The sequence below is a fragment of the Melopsittacus undulatus genome, chromosome 7 (genome assembly GCF_012275295.1).
Source record: "Melopsittacus undulatus isolate bMelUnd1 chromosome 7, bMelUnd1.mat.Z, whole genome shotgun sequence".
NCBI classification, from domain to species: Eukaryota; Metazoa; Chordata; class Aves; order Psittaciformes; family Psittaculidae; genus Melopsittacus; species Melopsittacus undulatus.
In genome coordinates this window covers 745,017-764,875 of record NC_047533.1, presented here as the reverse complement: position 1 = coordinate 764,875, position 19,859 = coordinate 745,017, and positions in this window count along the sequence as shown.

The following is a 19,859-nucleotide window of genomic DNA, read 5'->3' as shown; positions in this document are numbered from 1 at the left end:
GGTAAACCAAGGAAGTGACCCTTTATATATGGTAGAGCCAAGAGACAGAGTGGAACTCTGATAACCAGAAGGTTACCTGGCTTCTGGGGATGGCAGGATGAGATCATGGGGACAAAGAACCATCAAGGTCTGTTGAATACGAAGCTTCAATCTCTCTCATAGGAATTCCCTCATTTTCAAATCACTGGAGTCAAGGAAACTATTCTGCAGGAATATTCCTCTATGTTACCTTGTTATTACCCTCATACTGGTTGGTCCAACCTAATACAGTTGCACTTTTGTCCATAGGAAATGCCATTGAGCTTGGCAAATCAGCCCTCCCAATGTCTCATTCCCCATGTGTCAACTCAGCTGTAACACTTCCCTGCCCAGGAACAGTGATTTATTGGAGACTCCAGAACAGGGCAATGACTCAAGGCTGGAGGAATGCACCTTGCATGGCCAGGAAATCAAACACCCAACCCCTTTCATTCAGTCAAGATGACTGGTGACTTTTCCTCTAGTTTTAAGGATCAAAACTAGTCCAGATTAGGGGCCTGGCCTCCATCTATGGTCAGCAGGAGAGATCAGCAGCTCCAGAGGGCAAGGGCTTAAGCTAGATCTGCAGCTTTTGTTCCTACAGCTTCCAGACAAGAGGAACCAAGTGATGCACTGGGATGGCTCAGAGCCTCATGGAGGTCAGTCCTCTCCTCCTGAGGTTTCCTATGCCAAGCAATCCCTTTTGCAATGGATCCTTTCTAAATGATTTCAAGGTGGACAACTTTAGGCTCCAGTTTGGGTATGCAAACTGAATCAAGGATTTCAAGCAGGGTTAGCCCCACAATCTGAAAAGAAAAGGGAACTTTCGGTTTCAAGTCAAACCCAAATGTGCTACATTACACACATACACACACATACACACAGGCTTTCTTTTCCTGACTTGTTTTGTTCCCCACACCAAAAAGTCAGTGTTTTCCACACCAGAAAATCGCATTTCCTCGTCTACTCCAGCCCCCAAGTTTTCAGGTCATTTGCTGAAGAGAAAGATCCATTATTCACCTATCCCTGGGCCCCATAAATCAATCCACCATTGCTTGGAAGAACATGAACAGGCTCCAACTGCTTCAGATTTGGGCATTTGCACAAACTCTTGCACACAGCCTCTGTCTGTGGCTGATTCCTCCATGGATTCCTCCCCAGGAAGGCTGATTTTCCCCATTGTTGGTTGATCTGTAAGCAGGATGCTCCAAGCCGGTCCAGGCTCTCCTGTTAATGGGAGCATCCAGGCTCATTTAAACACCACAGCAGAAGAGAGAAGCCTCAGTGCAGAGATCTAACCTGGGAGCACAATGAATGTCTCTTGCTCTATACTGGGTGAGCAAATAAACACCCCCCCCAGGACTGTGGTACCTGGATGGAGTGGGAAGGAATGGTGGGAAACCACTGGAATGAGAAGGGGGGACCAGGGGATGGGAGAAGATGCAGGGTTAGAAGCTGAGAGCTACACATACATGAAAAGTGGGGATAAAGGAAGGGGGGAACAGCTCAGAAAATGCTTTCAACAGCACATGGCAATAAAGTGTTTGAAAAGAGAATAAAACTAAGAAAAGAATAAGGAATTAGAGGTTTTGGCTGCTCTGTAATGTCAGATTTTGCCCTTTATCTCTATTCAAAGCTCCCCTTGAGGCCAGGGCTGCTGTTCTGGCTGTCTGGAACTCCAAGGCAGTAAAGTTGGATAAACTCCTCAGCCAAACTCCCTGGCTGGTAAACCAGAACTAAAACACCAAATAAAGAGGCAGAGGAGAAGGGAAAATGTTATTGGCATTTTCTCAGCTGAAAAAAACAATGTACAATGAGCAGGAATGGCAAAATTTGGGGCTAATTTGGGCAGTCTAAAAGGTGGGCATTTATATCCATTGGCTTCCAAGGGAACCCAGCCCAGCTCCCGGTTCTTGCATCAGTTACCTGGAGTCTGCTGGGATCCAGCATCCAGAACCTTTTCCCATGGAGGTGGATCCCCACCCTGCAAGTTCCCATGGGCAACTGGGAATTGGAGTCTTCCCTTTGCTCCCAAGTTGAGCTTGGTTTTTGCATTGCTCACTTGTTCAGTTGCCTAAAGAGGTGGTGGATGCCACATCCCTGGAGACATCCAAGGCCAGGCTGGATGTGGGTCTGATCTGCTTGAAGGTATCCCTGCTCACTGCAGGGGTGCTGGACCAGAAGGCTTGTAATGGTCCCTTCAAACTCAAACCAATCTATGATTCCCAAAAGCAGACCTAAAATCTGGGATCATTGATCCCATGGAACTGGGGACAGGGTTATTTCAAGCACCACTGGACCCAAAGTGGTGGGGAGCATCTGAACCTGGCTCAGCATCCTTGTTCCATACCTCTGAGACAACGCAAGGGGCTCAGCAGACATACACCAAGGTCATTGAGCCGTGGTACCTGCAATGCATTCCTGCTTGCAGTGACACGTTTCCCATGGTGGCACTCAGCCTTGTGCACAGCCTATTACCTTCAGCACTGCATTACAGCAGCCATAGTCCAAAATGCTGTGGAACAAATGCCAAACCCTCCAGAAAGGTCAGAAATCATGCACAGATGACATGTAAAAAAGGCTGTGGTTAGACAGGAGATTCTTGGACGTATCAGTCACTCCAAAAACCTATTCAAGATGCTGTAACAGCAGCAAATGATGGATTTTTCCTTCTTTTTCGTTTTTTTCCCTTCTCTTTCCTTAATCATAGTATTGAAAATTCCCTGCCTGAAAGCTTTCTGATGGCAGCATGACGGGAGCTGAACGTGTTCTTTATGTGACAATAATGACTGTATTTCCACTGGATTAAGTGGCATTAAACTGGCTTATCCAGCCTTTTTGTTTAGCTGCAATGAACCTAAACAGTATGTTCCCTGCATGGTAGGTCAGGAAAAGAACAGGGATGGCAGAGCCAAGAGCTGAACCTAGCTCCCACTGAGGACAACCCGGAGCCTCTCTGGTTTTGGATGATGGAAAACACCCTTCCAGGCTAAACTCTAGTGCAAAAGGGAAAGAGCCATAGTGCCTGGAAGAAAGATTCCATGGGAAAAGCAGAGAAGGAATAGGAGACAGTAAGGAATTCACACCTTTAACCCAGGTTTGCTACCACCTACAACAGGTAGGAGATGAGCTGGTCCTGGTGGCACAGCACATCCCAGGCTCATCGCTTTCACACCAGCAAGGGCACAGAGCTCATCAAGCAGGTTAATCCCCAAATGTGGAGACTTTACCCCAAAATAACCCTTCTTTTCCTTCCATTCACACCTTGCCTGTGTGCAGCATCAGCAAAGCAGGGATTGGAAGCGTTTCGGCATCCACATCCCTTCCGCATGGCCACGGGACATGAGACAAACAGAAGCCAGGCTCGGAGGTAAAGACTAAAGCAATATGGCAACAATATGGCCTATATGGCAACAACTGGTATTTGTTTACCTTCCCTGGCCATAAAACACCACCATGGAAATAACGACAGGAGCTGGCAAATTGGGCACGAGAAATCACTTCACTCGTAAAATATTATGAGCCCAGAAACAGAGGTTTGGAGGGGGAAAAGGTGAAAAAAGCCAGAGGAGCTCTTGTCTTCAGACAAACTGCAATTAATGGGGGTCGTGTCAGGGCATGGAAACCATATAAAACAGAGCAGAGAGGGGAAAACTCTGCCTGAGGAAGCCAAGATGAAGTGAAGTTGGATTTGGGTCAAGTAAGCATTAAAAGACTGTCAAGAAACCTGCTTTTTTAGCCAAAATTTGGATTCCAGATAGAAGCACAGATAGAAAGAGGTTCTGCTGTTTTAAAGGCAACATCCAGCACGAACAGACGATCCCCAGCCATGGCTGTGCTATTGCAGGGCTATAAATAGCTTCCTTGTTAAACCCATCTCAGATCTGGAGTTTTAAGCATTGCAAGACTGTTCATACCAAAGACCCTTAAGGAGAGACTCACCTCTGCTCTGCTCCTGTGTCTATTGTCCTAAGTGATTTTGGGGCATAATCTCTATTTTCAAGCGTGATTTACATGCATGAGCACGTCAAGTGTATGGGAATGAAGATGGGGCATGGCATTGAGCACTGCTGGACTTCACTTCCCAGGTGACAAAGTCAGGTCCTAAAGTGGGATGTGGATTCCTAACTCAGGAAGGGAGATGTGAAACACTGACTGCCTTCATGAAGGAAAGAGGTGGAGTTATAGGATCATAGAATAATGGAATCATGGAATAGATTGGGTTGGAAGGGACCTTAGAGATCATCCAGTTCTAACCCACACACACACACAGGGACACCTTCCACTAAAGCAGGTTGATTTCCAGCACTTCCAACTAATTTATTCTTTGGGATTTGGGGTTTCTTTTAGGGCAAGGGCAGTACAGGCTGAGGTATTGATAAAGGAACACACAGACCTCAAATCCATCCTAAGCCATTAAGTGATGAAGGCAGTCCTGAGCAAGCTTGCTCATTATGATGGTTCTGTGATGATTTAATATTTCACTCACTTTATTAGGAGAAAAGCTGCAGTTTCTCTCTATTATTCTCTTCCTTTATTTCCTTTTTCTTCCCTTTGTTTCCTTCTTCTTCTTCCCAGATGTCACGCTCAGGGCATGGGAAACAGCCTGAAGTTGGGAACCATCTCAACATGCCTCTTGAGTGAGTTTACCCCATAATTTACCTTGCAACAGGTATTTATGGAGCAGCAGGGGATGGCACCCAGGCTCCAAAGTGGACCAGATTCCCATGGTATCCAACTGTGAGTATTCACCAGCTACAACCCTTCAGGGAATAAAAGGAACAGGAAAAAAGGGGAAAAGAGCCCATTTAAAACTCCATTACCGTACACAATTAAAGATACCCCTTGCCACAGGTTGTCTGGCCTGGATCTGGCCTTTCATATGAAATCACAGTTACTCTGAGAGCACATTCATCTCCTTTTCTAGGGGGATACAATTTCAAGCAGGCCTCCAAATCTTGCTGCACCACGAGCCTGTTTTGAACCTTAAACCCTCTATACCATCGTCTGCCTACTGTACCCAGAGGCGCAGATGCCTGTGGCTGTGACTTAAATCAAAGCCAGGCATCGCTTTTCATTCCCATCTTCAAGCCCCTGCTGCACATTGCCAAACAATGGCTTTTGCCAACAGCTGCTAACAATGCTGCTAATGAGCATTCATCAGGAAGGAATAAACAGAGGGACAGGGAAAAGCTTTGGAAGGGAAGAGAAGGTATTTTCTGGGTTGCCTCTTGGCATCATTAGTACTCATCATTTTAACTCCAAATCAGCAGCTTCCCTTTGCAAGAGCAAACTGGATAGAAAGCTTGGCTGTGTTGGGAAGTCCTGTGGGTACTCAGGAGGCTTAAGCTCCTTCCCCATTACAGGCAACCACCAGGATAATGCCACCTTGCAGAGACTTCAGGTGGTTGTAAGGGGTTTTGCTGGGTCCCCTCTGTTCTTGTGAGACCCCACTCGCAGCACTGTGAGCAGTTGGGGTGTCCTTAACAGAGGGACAATGGACCAGAGGAGGCCACGAGGATGGTTGAGGGCTGGAGCAGCTCCTGTATGGAGACAGGCTGAGAAAGTTGGGGCTGTTCAGCCTGGAGAAGAGAAGCTGCATGGAGACCTCATAGCAGCTTTCCAGTATCTGAAGGGGGCCTATAAGGATGCTGGGGAGGGACTGTTCATTAGGGACTGTAGTGATAGGACAAGGGGTGATGGGTTGAAACTTGGATCTAAGGAAGAAATTCTTTACTGTGAGGGTGCTGAGGCACTGGAATGGGTTGCCCAGGGAGGTTGTGAATGCTCCATCCCTGGCAGTGTTCAAGGCCAGGTTGGACACAGGGGCTTGGAGCAGCTGCTCCAGTGGAAGGGGTCCCTGCCCGTGGCAGGGGTTGGAGCTGGAGGAGCTCTAAGTTCCTTTCCAACCCAAACCAGTCTGTGGTTCTATGTGAATATGAGTCTCCTGATGCTTTTAGAAAATGAAAAAACTGAGGCATTCCATGTAGCTGGATCAATGTCCCAAGAGAATCCCGAGTACTTGAAGTCTCTCTTCTGGATACCAGGATCTAAAGCACCATAAAGGTAAGTGTGGATGTGTTGGACAAACTGAATGTCTTTTATCCCAGTATTTCCCCTTTTGTTGTGACCAGAAGCAGATTGTATGACCAGGGCTGGTGTAGGTGATGCCCCTGAGCAGACTGGAGGCCAGGCTGACATTAATTCCCTCCAGGAGCACCCTCGGAAACCAGTTCTGGATCTGCCCAGTTCATGGGGAAGTCACAGGGTTGATGTGAAGCAGAGGATGGTCATGGATCCTTTCCAAAAGAAATCCCTGTGTTATCCATTGGGATTTGATAAAGCATTCTGTGCACAGAATTTAAAGGCACCCTACAAAGCTTGTTCATGCACCTGAAGACTGTTGTGAGATTTAGGCCATCAAATTCATGTTAGATCTGGTGAAACCAGCCTAGACAAACCCTGTGAGTGTCCCAGAGAAATAGCAATGGAAAGACATTGATCTCAGAAGGACTGGTCCTTGGTATTTCAAGCACCACATCACAAAACCCTATTCCACATGCATCAGCCACTGGCTTTCTAGATCCAATCCATGCTGCTTTGTGTGCCCTTTAAAGGGTCTTCATTCAGGTGGTGTGGGCAGGTGAGGACCTGGAGGACCAAGAATCACAACTCAAAGACTGTGTGAAAAGACAGGGGACAGAGCACCTCTCATATGAAGACAGGCTGAGAAAGTTGGGGCTGTTCAGCCTGGAGAAGAGAAGCTGCGTGGAGACCTCATAGCAGCCTTCCAGTGTCTGAAGGGGGCTATAGGGATGCTGGAGAGGTGCTCTTCATTAGGGCCTGTAGTGATAGGACAAGGGGTAAGGGGTTAAAACTTAAGAGAGGTTTAAATTGGATCTAAGGAATTCTTTCCTGTGAGGGTGGTGAGGCACTGGAATGGGTTGCCCAGGGAGGTTGTGAATGCTCCATCCCTGGCAGTGTTCAAGGCCAGGTTGGACAGAGCCTTGGGTGCCATGGTTTAGTGTGAGGTGTCCCTGCCCATGGCAGGGGGGTTGGAACTGGATGATCTTAAGGTCCTTTCCAACCCAAACCATTCTATGGTTCTATGATTATGATGCCTAAAAACACCTTCAGAGGGCCCATGGAAGATGATCTCTCTCAGAAGATGCTGTCATTCAGGAGGTCATTTGTTCAGAAGCTCTAAGAGGGATTGCCCCAAAACCTGTAGAGCTGAAACGAGTCCCTGGATGAAACCCAGCTGGCAACAAGCAGACGGAGCTGGTTTTGTCACTATGGTGTGTTCCGCACTGAGGGCTGTGCTTCACTGGGACTCCCAGTGAGTTACCAGCAAACCCATGAGCCTTGCGTGGGACACATCCTCCTCCATCTCCTGCCTGTTCCATTCCAGTGAAATCCATCTCCAAAAGGATTTCTCTCTCTGTGCCATGTTTCCCATTCCTTGGCAGTACCTACCAAGCCACAGACCTTCAATGCTGGCCGGGTTCTTGTGCTCGCTTCCAGAGGCACAAAGATTTACAAGGAGCACTGAAGAACTGGTAATGTCTCATCTGGGATGATAGGGATTGAAGGGACCTTTCTCTTGTGCTGTGTCCAGCAGCCATGTAGCTCTCAGCCTTTGGGGGAATATAGGTCAAAGACCTCCTGCACAGTTTGGTTTGCATTCCAATACCTATAGAAAATCCACTTATTGAGGATGAGTTTGCATTCCCCCTCCATGGGTGAAGGTGTTGGCAGGAACAGTTGAAGAACAGCTACTGGGAAGGCTTGTCTGCAATGGTATTTCTGAGTTTTCAATGTATTCCACCTCATCATGTTGTAACCCCCTCACTAGAGAATGGATCCGTGTCCCCCTTGTGTCATGGTGATGAACTTCCCTTACCATGTAATCCATAAACCAGAACACTGAAGGACTTGGGCCCATAGAACTCATGCCACAGAGCTTGGGAAATAGGGAATATCTGGTCCTGAAGAGGCCTCAGTCCTGTGTCACACCCTTGGTCTGGAAACTCTCAGTGCCTGACCTGCACACAAGCTTGTCCTGATCATCCTGATCCATCTTCAAGACCATAACCTGGGGTACGGAGAACAACAACATCACAGAAGCAGCAGCAGAAGCTCCCAAAGGTGCTTAGGATCACATGGAGGAATTGCACAGGGTTACCATGTAGAAGATGCATCTGAGTTGGGCATCCCCTGGTATCAACACAGGCTGTTGGATGAAGGGACTGAGAGGAGGACTTGGGGGTATTGAGTGAGGAGAAGCTCCCCATGACCTGGCTTCAGTGTGTGATCGAGCCCAGAACCCCCCTGCATCCCTGATCCAGCTCTAGGGCAACAGCACAAGAGGGACGTGGAGCTGCTGGAGCAAGTCCAGTCCCCCTGCTCCTACAATGCTACTCCTATGGGTATGAGTATGACTTGGGGGGGATTGTTCCTGCTGTTAAAGTGATGCTCAGGGCTTGCTGATGCTATGGAGCTGGTGAGCTTCATGTGATGGGGATTGAACTCTTCAAAACCACATCAGGGTGCATCACATCTCCACTGGCTGGAGGATCCAAGGGAACATCACATGGGGCCATCTGCCCTGTAGATGTTTAAGTTTGGGTGAAACGACCTACTTTTTGGTGCTAAGGAGTCTGTGCCATGAGAAACCTGAGCAGTTTCAGTCTTACAAATCAGCTATTTTGACATAAACCGAGTCTGGCTGCAGAAACTGAGCTCCTTTTCTGTATCTGGGCCATGTTCTGCTTGGCCACGTATCTGCTTTTGGGTGCCTGTCTCCCAGCTGTTGTACCAAGGCACCGCTCGAGCTGGCAGCGATGGGGTTTACATGGGTAAGCACAGTCTGTTCCCACCTCTTTCCCACAGTGAATTCTCCCATTCCTCGCTCCAAGAAGAGCAGATTTCCCTTCCTTCCCTTCAGCAAAGCCCTTGGAAGAGCCGCGTGCGGCTCCTTTTACAGCATCTATTTTTAAGCCTCCTGGGGACCAGGCTGTGTAAGGAATCAAAGCCCAGCTGTAAGGGGAAACCAAGAGAGAAGGTGCCAAGAGACTTTGGTCTCAAACTCATGCAGAAGAATCCCTCCGAAATTGGTTCCAGATAAGGGGTGACCCTACTGGGTTTGACGGCTGTGCCTCATCCAGCTGCCACTGCACCAACCCAAGTGCATCCAGATGTGCCACCACCACCCCCCTGCACACTGGGGCCAGAGCTATGGAACTTTTCCACCCTTGTCGTGCTTCCCTGCACCAGGAGGAGCCAGGCCAAGCCATGCTGACATGATGGATGGTTTGCTGCTTCATCCAGGCCTCTGGAGAGGTGGTATTTTGGGGTCTTGACAATTCAGTTCTCATTGTCATGGTGTTACAGTCAGCGATCTGATTGTTGCAGAGGGAAACAGGCCAGGCATTCACAAGACTTGCCATATCTTTGCTGAATGACCACTATCAAGCCACCTTGCTCCTTATTGCCTTGGTTCACCTCCATCTACCTCCTCTGAGTAGACCTGCAAGCTCTTGGAGATCAGGACTCTTGTACCTACACCTGGGAGAGCTTTGGTTAGCTTAGGGCATATAAGAGCTATTGTAGAATAACATAATGAACTCAACTGGTAGATAACTACCACACAGCAGTGGAACTGAGCCTGTGTTTAGGACATGACAAATAGATTTGTGGTTAAGAATCAAATAAACACACCATAAAAGACAGCCCATCAAATAGTCATTGCTGGAGGTTTCTGCCATCTAAGAAATGCTGCCTCTTCCCTGAGGTTTATTTCATTGTGAGTTGTGTGGATTAAATGTATTGCCTTTGGGGCCACCCGGCACCAAATGTCACTAGAGCAAGAGCCTGTACAGGTTTGGAGATGGAGCAACTCTGCCCCAAACTGCAGAATCAATGGGCAAAGCATTTGAGTGGAGGAACAGCAGTTGAAAGGGCAGCAGATACCAACGTGAAGGCCACAGCTTCCAGCAAGGTAATTTAGGCATCAAAACCTTTGGCTTGCAAACAGCAGCTTTCCTGATGCACGTTCTCAAGCTATTTCTACTGACACTCCAACCTGGCCTTGAGCACTGCAGGGATGGGGCAGCCACAGCTTCAACCCATTCCCATGTCCCACCACCCTCATAGGGAAGAGCTTCCTTGTATCCCATCCAGCTCTTCCCTCTTCCAGCTGGAAGCCCAAGCTCCTCATCCCATCCCTGCATCCCTTGTCCCAAGCTCCTCATCCCATCCCTGCATCCCTTGTCCCAAGCTCCTCATCCCATCCCTGCATCCCTTGTCCCAAGCCCCTCTCCAGCTTTCCTGCAGCCCCTTGAGGCACTGGAGCTGCTCTCAGGTCTCCCCTTCAGGAGCCTTCTCTTGTCCAGGCTGCCCCAGCCCAGCTCTCTCAGCCTGGCTCCAGAGCAGGGATGCTCCAGCCCTGCAGCATCTTCCTATATGAAGGTAACCCCAATTTCCCTACCCAGTGACTGAACTAAGAACATTTAACTATGTAGAGAGCATCTGAGGACTTTCATGTGCTTTAAAACTCCATTGCCCACCGATTGTGCCACCTTTTGTGTTTCTTGCCCTCATGGTAAATGTACCTGGATAATGTGAGCTGATGATCGTAAGCAGAGGGTGCAACAGCCCAGAAACAGGGGTTTAAGAGGTGTAAATGAACCCAGTGAAGGCTGTTCACAGCTTGCTCATACCCACTTTGTTACTGGTAGCTGGAGCTGAGAAGTCCAGCTCATGCGCTTCCCATGAGAGCTCAGGCTCTCCCCCACACCTTCTCAAGGGCCAAAACACACCTTTTCCCAGCTCCCAATATTCACACAGCATTCCAAATTAAAGCCCAGAGCCTGCGGCACGTTCCACAATGACGTGTGAAATATGCTGACTTCAATATCACACTCACTAATACAGGGGCTGGTTCCTCCCATTCATAACCTACCTGTGGTGGGTGCAGAATTGAGTTTCCCCTTGAGCATCCCCAAGGACCTCAGTGAGGACATTGGCTCCCACATCTGAGAGGGAAAGCAATGAATGTGTATGTGTGTGTATGTGTGACCCTGAATGGAAGGAGTTGGAATCAGATTCATTGAGGTTGGAAATGAGCTTTAAATGATCAAGTCCAACCAGTACAGTGAAGACCACCCCTGCCCCATGGCACTGAGAGCAGCATCCTCAGCTCTGTCCAACCCCTGCAGGGCCGGTGCCTGCAGCCCTGCCCTGGGCAGCCTGTTCCAATGCCTGAGCACCCTGTGGGGCAGGAATTGTTCCTCAGCTCCATCTAAACCTGCCCTGGTGCAGCTTGAGGCCGGTTCCTCTTGTCCCATCCCTTGTTCCTTGGGAGCAGAGCCCAGCCCCTCCTGGCTCCATCCTCCTGTCAGGTCACCCCATTACAGGGCTCCCATCAAAGCTTCTGGGAGACATCAAGGAAACATTCCCTAATGTGCTATATGGTTCCAATGAATTCAGAACATCCTCACAGGCCAAGGCCAATGTCCCAGAGCCATCAGTATGACGATGATCATTATTATTCTGAGTTAGTGAATGGGATGGAAATGATTAATAGGTTTTTAATGTTCTCAGGATCCTATTATTATTATTATTATTATTACTATTATTTCCTATTATTGTCATCATCATTATCATTATGATTATGATTGTTATATGAGGAGGCAGGGGAGCAGAATTGAACCCCCCACATTTCAGGTGACACAGCTTGACTTCAGGGGTTCTATTCACCCCAAAGAGCTGAAGCAAGACATGCCAAGCAGCCTGGTGAGGACAGCAGGGCAAGGCCTCACCTCCAAGCTTAATCCACGGATCAAAACCATGTATTCCCAACTGATGCATTTAACAAGGATTTCAGCAACGTGAGCTCCAGTCCCAGCTCTGACAGTCACTGCATGAATTGATTCATGTCCCTGGCCCGTGTTTTCCCATAGGGACAACCAGGCCAGTCAAACAAATAATGAATTTTCCAGTTGAGCAGCAGCTCTAAAACCCCCACTCTTTCAAATGAATTCTCCTAGAAATGAAATGTTTTCCTTTCAATCTCAGCACAGTTTTTTCTTCATTTCTTCCCTTTTTTTGTGCTTAAAATAACTTGGAGGAAATTTCAAAACAGGGACTTGCTTCACATCAGGACAGCAAAATGTTTTGTTCCCAAAAAGGTCGAAGCAAAGTAATTCCACATTTTCCATTGGGCTTCTTTGTCTTTTCTTGGCTTATTTTGAAGCAATCTGGTGCCACCAAACTCTAGTCACAAAAAGTCGGTATTTTACCAAATTTTCACCAAATTTGCTACCAAAAATAAAAGAAGAATCCAGGAATATCCCCAGTGTTTTGCCTGGCACTGGCTGAGACTTTTCCTCCAGGAGGGATGGGGGGAATTCATCTGTTGTAAGCCTGAGCTGCTCCAAGGAGCCATAAAGGAGTTCAGACTCAGAGGCTCTTGTTCAAGCTGCCATCTACTCTTTGACCCCCCCAGTGACAATATCCATGTGCTCCCATTGTGTTTCCAATGGGAAACAGTGGGAATCCCTTTCCCACTTGTAGTGCTTGGGCTCAGCACCACAGCCCAGCCCATGGGGGAGGTGGTACCTCTGTGGATACCACACACAGGAGCATGGGGATGGCTGGACCATGCCGATGAAGTACTTTCCCATCATGGTCAAGCCAACGAGGGTGTTTTGTCATCTGTAGTGATGGATTCTGTACTTCATAGAATAGAATCATAGAATAGTTAGGGTTGGAAAGGACCTTAAGATCATCCAGTTCCAACCCTCCTGCCACAGGCAGGGACACCTCACACTAAACCATGGCACCCAAGGCTTCATCCAACCTGGCTTTGAACACTGCCAGGGATGGAGCATTCACAACCTCCCTGGACAACCCATTCCAGTGCCTCAGCACCCTCACAGTAAAGAATTTCTTCCTTATATCCAATCTAAACCTCTGCTGTTTCAGTTTCAACCCGTTACCCCTTGTCCTATCACTACAGTCCCTAATGAAGAGCCCATCCCCAGCATCCCTGTAGGCTCCCTTCAGATACTGGAAGGCTGCTCCTGGGAAAGATGGAGAAGTGGCAGAAACACCTTCAGCTCATCACCAAAGCTGTGGTCCTTGTGCAATCACAAGGCCCTGGGAGCTTGAAAGAGCTCTTTGCTTTGCTTTGCTTTGCTTTGCAATGCCTGACCCTCTGCCTATGATGTTCTCCTTGAGTCTGGTCACCCATCCTGGTTCCCCCAGACTGGTTCAGGGTTGTTCACTTTGAGCTATGGATGTTGGGAAAGGGTCTTTGAGAAGAGAGTAAGACAAAAGGAAAAAGGAAACGGAAAGGGAAGGTGAAAGGGAAAGGGAAAAAGCAAAGCAAAAAAGGGGAATGGAAGGGGAAAGGTAAAGAGCAGGAGGAAAATGGGTAAGGAAAGGGAAAAGAAGGAGAAAGGGAAGGGGAAAGGGAAAGAGGGGAAGGGAAATGGAAGGGAAAGGGGAGAAGAGAAATAAAAGAAAGAGTATTTTTGTTGGAAATTAAACCACACAGAAATGGATTTGTTCTTATTAGACCACAGAGCAGCTAATGAGAACCAGACATCCCCATCTTGGACTGGGGATGGGAGCCCTGAGCCAGCCTTGTTCCTGCCCCAGGTGAGCATCACTGGGGAGTCTCCTCTCCCTCCCTCTGCTGTCTCCTGTTTCTGCATCTCAGGTCTCTGATATCCCCCTCCCAAGTAAAGCTCAGACACCAGAGAGGCCCAGGCCACCTCTTGCCCCAGTGGGAAGCACCATAAGGCCTTGCCAAGGCTGCAATCACCATCTGCAGCAGCAGGGTCTGTCCTGGGTGGTATCTGCCCCTTTTATCTTCCTCCAGCAACATTTTGCTCCTCCTCACAGCAGCTTTTTGCTACCAGGGATCAAAACCCTTCTCTCCACCAGCCTCTCAGCAGTGTCCCTCTTCTGGGACCTCTTCTAGGAGCCACCAAGATGTGTGTTCATGGCTTTCACATTGATCAAAGCAATGGGTATCCATTCTCTTTTCTTCATTAGGGAGTTTTATAGTTCCTGTAAAGCACACCATGGTTCAGGCCCCCCCAGCTCTCCTTTTGGATGTCCGGGTGCTGGTGGTGTTGGCAAGCCATCAGCAGGAGCATGGACCTCATAAAGGAGCTCAGCATAGAACTTCAGTCATGCATTAACTTGGCACCCCATCCACATAAACCAGACCCAACTTCCATTACCCCAAATCCCAGCTGGAGCAACTGGACTCCTATCGTGGCAATTAGTCTTTTGTCCAAGTTGGCAACTCTCTTCCCGTCAAGGTTTGGATGATTTACTGTGCTGGAATGGGCTGGGAAGGTCTCAACTGTTTAACTCTGTCGGCAATAAACCTCTGCTTTCCTTGTCCATCCTCATCCCTTCTTTGCCTTGTTCTCATTCTCTTGCTGCCAACATAGACCAGGCTTTTCCCTTGCCATTGAGTGCATGGGGTGGTTCTGGAAGGGAGGTGGGAAGCAAGATTTGCAGTAAGTCCACAGCGAGCCTATGCCTTCCTGCTCCATCAGGATCACGGGATGGGGACAAAAGGACATCCTGAACTGGAGCTGAAGAGCAGATGAGCAGCAAGTCAAGGGAGGGGATTGTCCCCTTGGGTCCAGCTCTGGGGCAGCAGCACAAGAGGGACCTGGAGCTGTTGGAGAGAGGCCAGAGGAGGCCATGGAGCTGCTGCGAGGGCTGGAGCAGCTCTGCTCTGGAGCCAGGCTGAGAGAGCTGGGCTGGGGCAGCCTGGACAAGAGAAGGATCCTGAAGGGGAGACCCCAGAGCAGCTCCAGTGCCTCAAGGGGCTGCAGGAAAGCTGGAGAGGGGCTTGGGACAAGGGCCTGGAGGGACAGGCCAAGAGGAATGGGTTGAACCTGCCCAAGAGAGGGGAGACTGAGCTGAGCTCTTAGGCAGAAGCTGTTCCCTGTGAGGGTGCTGAGGCGCTGGCACAGGGTGCCCAGAGAAGCTGTGCAGACTTCCCCTTGGCACCAAAGTGCTGTAGCATCATCCCATCGGGGCTGGATCCTCAGACATTACCCTAAATAATTCAACCTGTCACAGCTTTGGCAAATGGGACCAGGGAAAGTCAAAATCCTTTACCAAAAACTGAGACCTTCAACCATTTCCTTTTGCATCAGAACTTGCCCGTGAGCAATTTGTAAAGGGTTTGAAATGTTCTGCTTTGAACATTAACGTTTGAGTTATCCCTGTTAGATTTAGAATGGTTTAAAGTCATTTAATCAAGTTTAGCTGTGATTTTATTAAGTGGTGGTTTATCTTATTGTTACTTATTCATTTTCCAGCCAATGTGAATCCCAGGTATTTGGTTGGGGTTTCAATCCTCTTTCACTTCACTGAGAGATGTGTTGAGTTTCCAACTTGGCCAATGTGAAGAGGGCTTTAAAGTTCGTATCCTTTGTTTCATCAAGGAAGGAAAACAATCTCAGCTGTAGCTGGAATAACGGATCAAGTGCCATGCGAAAAGCAAGGACTACCTGGGCAAGAAATGGGTTTGGTCTGACTGCTTTATCCTTGTTTTTCATATGGAAAAGATAGGAAAGAGGATCAGTTGCATTAATAATCACAACAATGATAATAACAATAATAACAGTTAAAATAATAATGACAGTAGCATGTTTGATTTGGATGAAATAATAGCTGCAAACAGTGCTCACTCAGATGCATGTTTTCATGTTGAGTTCTGCTGTTTCTATCACAAAAGACAAGGAGTGACCTAAAACCAGCAGTTTGGGCTGGGAACATTGGGGTTGAAGAGAGCCTGTGTGGAGACCTCAGAGCAGCTTCCAGTATCTGAAAGGGGCCTATAGGGATGCTGGGGAGGGACTCTTCATTAGGGACTGGAGCGACAGGACAAGGAGTTTAAGCTGGTTTAAATCTAAGCTTAAACAGGGGAAGTTTAGATTGGATCTAAGGAGGAAGTTCTTTACTGTGAGGGTGCTGAGGCACTGGAATGGGTTGCCCAGGGAGGTTGTGAATGCTGCATCCCTGTTTAAGGCCAGGCTGGACAGAGCCTTGGGTACCATGGTTTAGTGTGAGGTGTCCCTGCCCATGGCAGGGGATCAGAACTGGATGATCTTAAGGTCCTTTCCATCCCTAACTATTCTATGGTTCTATGGTCCCTGTGGTTTCCTGTGGTCAAGCCATGAGGAAGATGACACCAGCTGTCTCCATCACCCATGAGAGCTGTGTCTGCTGCTATTCCTTAACAAAGCTGGTGCTGGAGTTGAAGGAAATGTCAGAACGGTAAATCTCATGCAAAAATATTTATATTTTTAGGGTTTTTTACTGAAAATAAAATCTTGGAATTTCAAATCCCTGCTTACTCAGGCAGCCAGGAAAGGAAAGGGGGAAAAAAATCAGCTTTTATGTTCTATTTTCTCCAGATTGCATAATTCCTAAAAAAGCAATGGTCTGAGGGGCTGACTCCAGATTGCTCAGAGTCCCTGTGGGATCAAGAAGGGATGGGCAGCACCAGACCTGGCCTTGGTGGCATCTCGCCCAGCTTCCAGCACTGACAACCACAAAGCCACACCATTGACCTTCCTTGTCCCTGCAGCTCCACATCCCAGGACAGACCCATCCCACCACTCTGAGCCATGTCTTCAGCTGTGGTGACTCATCCCCACAGGTGCCAATTGTTCTCTGTTGACTATAGAGGAAGACAATCAATTCAGGCTTTGTTTTCCAGCCTACAGCCATCTACATTGCAAGCAGATGACTCTCCCCACTGTGTTTTCATTGGCAAACAGCAATAGTAAATCTCTTGCTTGTTCAATAGGGTTTTTTCCCCTTTTCCATATCCACCAAATCCTATTTGTCTTTATTTGCTTCAGAGAGAAGCACAACCTTGAGCCTGCTCCAAAGGACAAAGCAGAAGGGGATAAAGAGGCTGCTGCCTCCTCCAGCGCTGCAGAGCCAGGCACTGGATCCAGTTTAAGTGCCCTGGCTTCGTGCTGTTCATAAACATGGGATTTGCTGTTTCCAGAGAAAACCACCAAAAGGTCCCATTATCAGGAGGTAGGAGAAGAGATGAATTCCTTTTGCACATGTTCTAAGGATAAGGACAAAGAGGGAGGTTGGCTTTGGGAGAGCTGGGTCTTTCCTAAGTGGTGATGCTGCACTCCTCCTGGGCTGGTAGTCTTCGATGAGGGCTGGGCACAAACTGATGGCAAACCACAAGTGGGAATGGAGGAGAAGGTGGAGGAAAGAGGCAGGAATGACCAAAGAGTGAGGGAAAGCAAAGGGAAGGTAAAGTCCGGTTGCATGTGGCTTATGGGAATGCTTTGAGACCTCACCTGGAGCATTGTGTGCAGTTCTGGTGTCCTCAGCATAAAAAGGACATGGAACTGTTGGAACAAGTCCAGAGGAGGCCACGAGGATGCTCAGGGGCTGGAGCAGCTCCTGTATGAAGACAGGATGAGAAAGTTGGGGCTGTTCAGCCTGGAGAAGAGAAGCTGCGTGGAGACCTCAGAGCAGCTTCCAGTGTCTGAAGGGGGATACAGGGATGCTGGGGAGGGACTGTTCATTAGGGACTGTAGTGATAGGACAAGGGGTGATGGGTTCAAACTAAACAGGGGAGGTTTAGATTGGATATAAGGCAGAAGCTGTTCCCTGGGAGGGTGCTGAGGCACTGGCACAGGGTGCCCAGAGAAGCTGTGGCTGCCCCATCCCTGGCAGTGCTCAAGGCCAGGTTGGACACAGGGGCTTGGAGCAGCTGCTCCAGTGGAAGAGGTCCCTGCCCATAGCAGGGGTTGGAGCTGGAGGAGCTTTAAGGTCCCTTCCAGCCCAAACCAGTCTGGGTTCTATTATCTATGACTCTATGAGACACTTACTTTGTTTGAATAATACCTAATACCAAGACATTAATTTTAGGTACCCAGTAATCACCTCAAGCAGTTCTGATCCAGATCTTTCCAGTAGAAAACCTGGTTAAGATTCACTTCCTATCAGGGGCTTGTACAGGACCCAAAGGTTTCGGTAGAAACAGTCTCTCCCACCCTAAACTTGAGCCCAGGGCAGAGTTAATCCATGCACAGCACAAGAGATGCCTGCTGTCACCTAGTGCCAAGGAGCTGAGCAGGCTGGGGGTCCCCTTGGAGTCAGCCCAAAGGCCACAGCAGAGACCAATGCAGAAGGCAGAAGAGGGTTTGGTCTGCAGCAAAGCATGTTTAAAGCATTGGTTATATGAGGAGGTTGGGATGTGAATGGGAAAAGCAGATGGGGCAAGAAAAGCTCATTTTCCTTCTGGAAGCTCATGCATGGTGGAGATGAGGACATGGTAGTTGCACACCCCATTGCTTGGGTGTCCCCATCCTCTCTCAGTGCAGAGCAGAGCCATGCACAGATCAGCTCCAATCACCCCCTGAGTCCATGGAGTTTGGCTTGTGTGGGAGGAAGAGAGGCTGCAGCAACAGGGATGAGGCTGGTGGGTGTCCTGGCAGTGATGGCACGGGGCTATCCATGGAGGAGCTGATAGGAAGCTCAGGGTATCAGACCAGGAGCTCCAGAGCCAATGGAGCATCCTTTATACTCCTCATAACCCTCTGTACCAGGGAGGCCATTCCAGCAATCACCATTCTGTGTCTGGGGCTGTTTTAAAGGGTCAGACCTCAAGTGAAGACTGAGATGAGCTGTGTCACTTGCGGCCAGGCCTGTCCCCATGTTCCCATCCAAAGACTGATGGATTTGGGGGCCAGGAGGCCCTAATGTTCTTCTTTACAGACCATCCCATTAGGTCAGCGCCATGTACCAGGCGTGTTCCCATCCTGTCAGCAGGTAATGAGCAAACCCAACTGCAGGCCCCCTCCACAGGGGTTAAACCAACAAACACAGCTCCAAGTGGCTGCACAAAGCAGGTTTATGGCAGTGCCTTGACCCCATTCCCACCCTCATCCCCCTCACCCTGCGCCACCTCCCTCCCCTCGAGCCACTTCATCGCAAGGCACCCTTTTGGGTGGAAACCTCTGGCTTTTGAGCAAATGAATAGAAAACAGTTGTTATTGAAGAGGAAAATCAGGTCAGCTCTTTTCGCTGGGCTTTGTTCTGTGCGAGGTTAAGGGAGTTCAGCCCCTCTGTGCTGTGGCATCATTCCAGCTCCTCATCTCACTGCCCTCCTGCTCGTGGGGCTGAGCACAGGCGATGGGAAACACAACGGGGTGTTGGCAGGGGGTCCCCGAAGGAGCTCCCACACTTCATCACTAACCCCAGCCTGGAGTCACACACAGCATGGAGCTCGGAGGCTGGGAACTGATGGGAAAACCATCACAGGCGAGCTGGAGCAGGGCAATGTACTGCAATCAGCTTTAGTGCATCCCCATGCCCAGGGAAGCTTTGGTCCCTCGTCCCATCTGCCCCTTCCTCCTCACAAGGAGCATCTTTATGATGCCTTCAGGATATGCTGGTCCCCCTTTGGGACTCCCCATTGATGTGTGGGTATGAGTGGCTGCAGTGGGGCTGGGCAGGTTGGGTTTGGACAACACCAGCTCAGGATGTGTGCTTGAACCCTAAGATAAAGCCTAGGACACTTGGGTCCCCTCATTCCCTGTGTCCTGATGCCAGGCACCATCCCAAAACGTGATACAGTGGAGGGGGTCTCCTGTGCTGAAGCAATGGGAAGGTATCTGAGGATCCAGGCACAAACAGCCCCAATCCCAACAGCAAATCTCTTTGCACAACTGGAGCATCTCCTGGACACAGCCTCTTGGTGCTGAACAGCTCCAAAAAGGTGTCAGAGAATCTGGTGATGGCTCCCTCAGTCTTTCTGTCCA